The sequence below is a fragment of the Peromyscus eremicus genome, chromosome 3 (assembly GCF_949786415.1).
Source record: "Peromyscus eremicus chromosome 3, PerEre_H2_v1, whole genome shotgun sequence".
In the NCBI taxonomy this organism is placed as follows: Eukaryota; Metazoa; Chordata; class Mammalia; order Rodentia; family Cricetidae; genus Peromyscus; species Peromyscus eremicus.
In genome coordinates, this window is record NC_081418.1 from 128,013,075 (window position 1) to 128,018,678 (window position 5,604).

Here is a 5,604-nt window from a genome sequence, read left to right on the forward strand (position 1 = left end):
GCAGGTGGATCTCTGTGAGTTCAAGGCCAGCCTGGTCTCCAAAGTGAGTTCCAGGAGAGGCGCAAAGTTATGTAGAGAAACCCTGTCTCGAAAAACCAAAAACCAAAAACAAACAAAAAACAAAACAAAACAAAAAACCCCTAAATATCAACAAAACAAACAACCCATTTTTTTTTTTAAAGAAAGAATAAGACATGGAACTAAACACAGAGTTCTCAAAAGAGGAAATAAAAATGGCTGAGAAATATTTTTTAAATGTTCAACTCCTTAGCCACCAGTGAAACACATTTAAAGTACTTTGAGATTTCATTTTACCCCAATCAGAATAGCTAAGATTAAAAAAACAAAGATGTCCAATGCTGGCATGAATGTAGGGGAAAGGCATCATTTATTCACTGCTGGTGGGAGTGCAAACTGGTGTAGTCACCATGGAAACCAGTGTAGAGTTCCTAAAAAAGTTAAATGAGTCCTACTACATGATCTAGCTATACCTCACTTGAGTATATACCCAAATGACTCCATATCATACTATAGAGATACATGTTCATACATGTTCATTTGCCTCTTTATTCACAATAGCAAGAAAATCACAAACAACTTAAATATCCATCAACTGATGAATGGAAAGAGAAAATGTGATATGTGTACTCAGTGGAATGCTGTTTAGCTCTAAAGAAAACAAATTATGAAATTCACAGGTAAATGAATGGATACAGAGACAATCATTCTGCGTGAGATAACCCAGGTCCAAATGTCATGTGCTTTCTCTCATTTGTGGATGTGAGCTTTGAATCTTGAGATATGTGTGTCTCATTTGGAATAACCATGGATGTCAAGAAATGAGTAAAGGGCCATAGGGGGGACAATTCAACATAGGGGAGATAGGTTAAGGTGCTGTAAAGGCTTAAAAGGGATAATAGAACAGGAAAGATTAAATTGGGGTGGGTGGTGTGTGGGTACTTAGAGGAGGAATTCAGGGAGGGAAGAATAACAATAAAGATCTTTGTAAAAAGTCACATGAAAACCTACTTCTGAGAGAGAGAGAGAGAGGGAGAGAGGGAGAGAGAGAGAGAGAGAGAGAGAGAGAGAGAGAGAGAGAGAGAGAGAGAGAGGAGGGAGAGGGAGAGGGAGAGGGAGAGGAGGAAGAGAGGGGAGAGGGGGAAGGAGGGGAGGAAAGATCCTGTCCTTGTCTATATGTTAGAATGTAGTAATGTAGTTACACAATAACAGGGCATCAGTGCCCCAGGCTAGCAAACAGTCTAGTGTCAGGATTGGGTTCCCTCTTTTGGAAACTTGACTAGTAAGATCCCATAGAACAGTGGTTCTCAACCTGTGAGTCATGGCCCCTTTGGAACTTGAACGACCCTTTCACAGGGGTCCCACATCAGATATCCTGCATATTATGATTCATAATACTAGCAAAATTACAGTTATGAAGTAGCAATGAAAATTATTTTATGGTTGAGGGTCACCACAACATGAGGAACTGTGTTAAAGGGTCACAATGTTAGGAAGGTTGAGAACCACTGCCATAGAACCTCAAACATCATAGGCAATTGCCCATGTAATGGGTACCCTCAGGAACTCGGCAGTGAGGCCCTATTGCTCATGACTTGGGGGTAGGACTTGAACATATCAAGCTAGCACTGAGCTGCAAGCTTCTTTACTGGTAGCTGGTTGTCACAGTGGTGGATGGTGCTATGCTTGTTCCTGGAGGAGAAAGGTAGTCACCAATCTTACCCAGCTATGAGCCCTGAGAGCTACACTAATGACTGGCCTGGGAAGACATGCCCATGGTGCAGTTGTGGCATGAGCATTATGGGATGTGCTTCCTGATTGGATTAAAGACTAGCTCCACAGATGAAGCCTATATCTGGCCCCATTATTGGGCCAAGAACTTGTGGCTCGCTAAGTCATTGGCCCTAGGGGAGAACCTACTGCTATTTTCTGATAAACATAGTATGAAATTGACTCCTAATAACTTACTGGTGTATCTGCAGATTAATGGATCTCTCGACCTTCATCTAAGAAGTGTCTATTTGCAGTAGATGGTGATTATCACAGACTCAAGACTAGTCAAGGTATAAGAGATGACCAAATGCCCAGCTCTAAATGAGGCATATCTATCATACCCTCTCCTCCAAATACTCAGGAATCATTTCAGAATAAGGGATGGGAAGAGTGTAAGAACTGGAAGTCATGAGTGAACACAAAATACACAGCAAGGCAGCTGTGCACATGAGTTCAGTGTGCACAAGACATGTGCACACTCAAGCCAGACCAGCTGTGGCACAGAGGAGGGAGGTGGGCATGAGGTCCCAGCCCTAGCCAAGGAGTTATTGGTAATTGGTAGCTGCTGGGAGAGGGAGAGTTAATTTTCTGAGTGTGGGCCTTGGTTAGTCAGGAACACTCTATGGAAGGCCACAAGGCTCTAATGGAAGACCTCATATCCACAAACTTATGGGCAGTGTAAATTGGGCTTGATGGGTGCAAAAAAGCAAAAGACACCAAGTTGTATTGATAAGGATTGGGGGTTCAATCTGGGAGGAGCTATGGGAGGAGATAAATATAACCAAAACACATTGTACAAAACTCTTGAAGAACTAGTAAAACTATAAAATAAATCCGAAGTGTCACTCAGTGAGACAAGTAGCAAAGTCCTAGGCCTAGGAAATTGGCTGGTGGAGGACAGAGTACATCATCTTGAGAGAACAAAGAGGATGAGCCAGAGTTGGAATTTAACTACCAACAATAATCTTCAGACAAGCGGTGTCCAAGTCTAGGAGCTCAGATGCCAGAGTTGGAGTCCGCATGCCATCCCGGCCAAGTCGACCTATGAGAGCTGCAGACTGAAGGAGGCAGCTGCATGCATGCACTCTTGCAGCATGGTGACAGGAACATGCTTAGTCTCTCTGTGGCCAGGACCTTCTAGAAACAACTTTCATTGCTGTAGGATTGTTTCATTTATCTAGCCTGTGTATGGTTCTTTTAACTTTTAGAAATCTTATGGGAGTCATAATGGGTGATTGTGTTTACACATTTCTAAAAATCCATTGTCAGTAATTCTTAGGAATCTAGTGTACCATGAGCGTGCCTGGTACCTGAGGAGGTCAGAAAAGGGGGTTAGATCCCCTGGAATTGGAGTTACAGATGTTATGAATTGCCATGTGGATGCTGGGAACTAAACCTGGGTTTTCTGCAAGAAAAACAAACGTTCTTAACCACTAGGCCACCTCTCCAGTCTTCTCACACATTATTAAATTATGCAGTTATACATTTATATTCTAGGTACATTATATTTTCAGTTTGAAAACATACAAAGTTTTCTCTTTTGTTTTCAAAATCAGCTTTGAACATCTCCTGTTGCCTCAGATGAAACTTGAGTGCAATACCACGTGATGGTAGTGCTTAGAGACTTACAGTTGTCCCCACCTTTATATTTTCTAACCTCTAGAGTCAGAACCAATGTCTGAGAATCTTAGTGCTATTTTTATCTCCACTGATACCCTTTGCCATTCTCAGCCTGTGCATAAAATAAGAGGCTTAGATTCATTGCCCGCCCCCCTTTTTTCCAGGTTAAGTATTTATAAGGATGTGATTTAATGAATGGGCATGAGGACAAAGAGGAAGCTTTAAAAAACAAGATGGAGCCTAATTAAATGATAATAAAGCAGAGTCTAGTTGATTTCTAAGCAACAGTTTCCCAGCAATCTTTGGGAAGTCAAACACCCTACCATGTGTAGATGCTAAATCTTACGAGGCCTTTACACTTCTGGAAGGCTCTTGTACCAGACAAACTGATAAACAGAATGTGAGTTTCTTTCCTCTAATCTCATTGTGCTCACTTGGCAAATCTGGTGTCTTAATTGCTTACCGTGGATACCCGTACCCATGGGCCTCCACTGACTTTTTTGCATGTCAATTCACTCCTGCAAGAATGGACAGGGTTTGGTGGGAGGTTGCAGTGTTTGACAGCTGTGCTAACAAACCTAAGGGAGTGAATGATGTAGTACCAATTTAGCCTTCAGTCTGTGTCCTCTGAAGTCAGTTGTAATTCTTTGACCAAATTGTCTGAACAAGGATACTAAGGAGTGTCAGGGAAATGGAGTAGATCAGAGAGTTATGGGGCCTCCACCCACTCAGGAGAAAGCCAAGGGGCCTTGAGGGAGACAGTGATGGATTCAAGCCATACGAAAAAGCATATATCAAGCATCTCACCCTCATCCCTGTCTTGGGAAGATGTGTATAATTTATAGAGTGTTTAAATTAGACAAATGACTCAATCGATTTAGAAAAATGGACAGGAAACACATGTTTCTTTTGCACTAAACTGAACTTCATCAGAGTAGAAACGCTTCTGATCTCCTGAGTTATGGAGCCTGGGCTCTCCATCAAAGGCTCCCAATTGCAGGGACTGTGCCTTCGCGGAGAGGCGATCCATTACAGAGCACGCTGACTGCGTAAAGAGCGGGGATCCACTGAGCTGCTCAAGCTAAGTGGGAATTTATACCCTTGTTTATAGAAAGAAAGAAGAAGGCCGTCCAGGAGGCCGAGGGTGAGAGCAAGAGATGAGAGAAGGAATACAAAGAAAAGACGTTTTAGTGAAGACGGAAATAAACTCGAAATGCCATGGGCAGTGACCCCAGGGGATCTGGGCTGTGTGGTAAGCCACGTTTAGGTGCTTGGATATACTCAGTTTTCTTGCTTTCACTTGGTAGGTGGCCAAAATGAATGCTCTGGAAGCCACAGTGTCGTTTGACGTTTGAAACCTTTTTTTTTTTTTTAAATCAGGAAGGCAGAGTGACCTGCCAAAAAATAATATGACAAGAGATAATTCATTGACAATCAAGCGGCTGAGACTCAGCTCACTGGATAGCCCTCTTGGTGACTTAGTGAAGGGTCCATCCAGGTTCAGCTCCCTCCGTGGTTAGCACGTGCCCCAGTGGGACTTCCCTTCCGCACGCTGGATCTGTTTCCTTAACCAGTGTGTGGGGCTGGCTTTGCCCACGCTTCTCTACCCCTCTGTCTCTACTGGCAAAGCAGGAATGTGCCTTATGCTGTTGAATATTCTCACCTGAAGTGGACAGTGAGTTTTCTTCCGGCAAACAGATTTTCAGTGACCTGGCCTAGTGCCCTCTGTAAGTTTACAGGAGTCACCCCACGCCCAGGCTCACAATCCTTGCCCTATTCCCGCAGGCTGCTCTCTGCCAGCTGAGGAAGCCCAGCCAAGGGTTGTGGGGAAGTGGATTACATCTAAGTGGTGGCATTGGTTGCTACATAGTTCACAACCTCTTGTTAAAGACAGGGACCAGCCTGAAGCATCCCTTAGTGGATGAAGCCAGGTTAGGTGACCCCAATCTTGCTTGCTTTGCAAACATTGGCAAAACTTCCTTTGAGCTGTTTCTCGTGTTAAAGAAAAGCAGAACGCAAGTCCTGCCAGTCAGTCGCAGCGAACTAACAGGTAGCTGCGGAGTACGGACCTTTCAATGAGAGAGCGCGCATGCGGCAAGCAGACAGCAGTGTGAAATCAGGCATGGTGCTTCAGCTCTGTAAGGCTTCTCAGCGGGAGCGTCCAGCCATCTCTGATTTTGAGTTACCTGATTG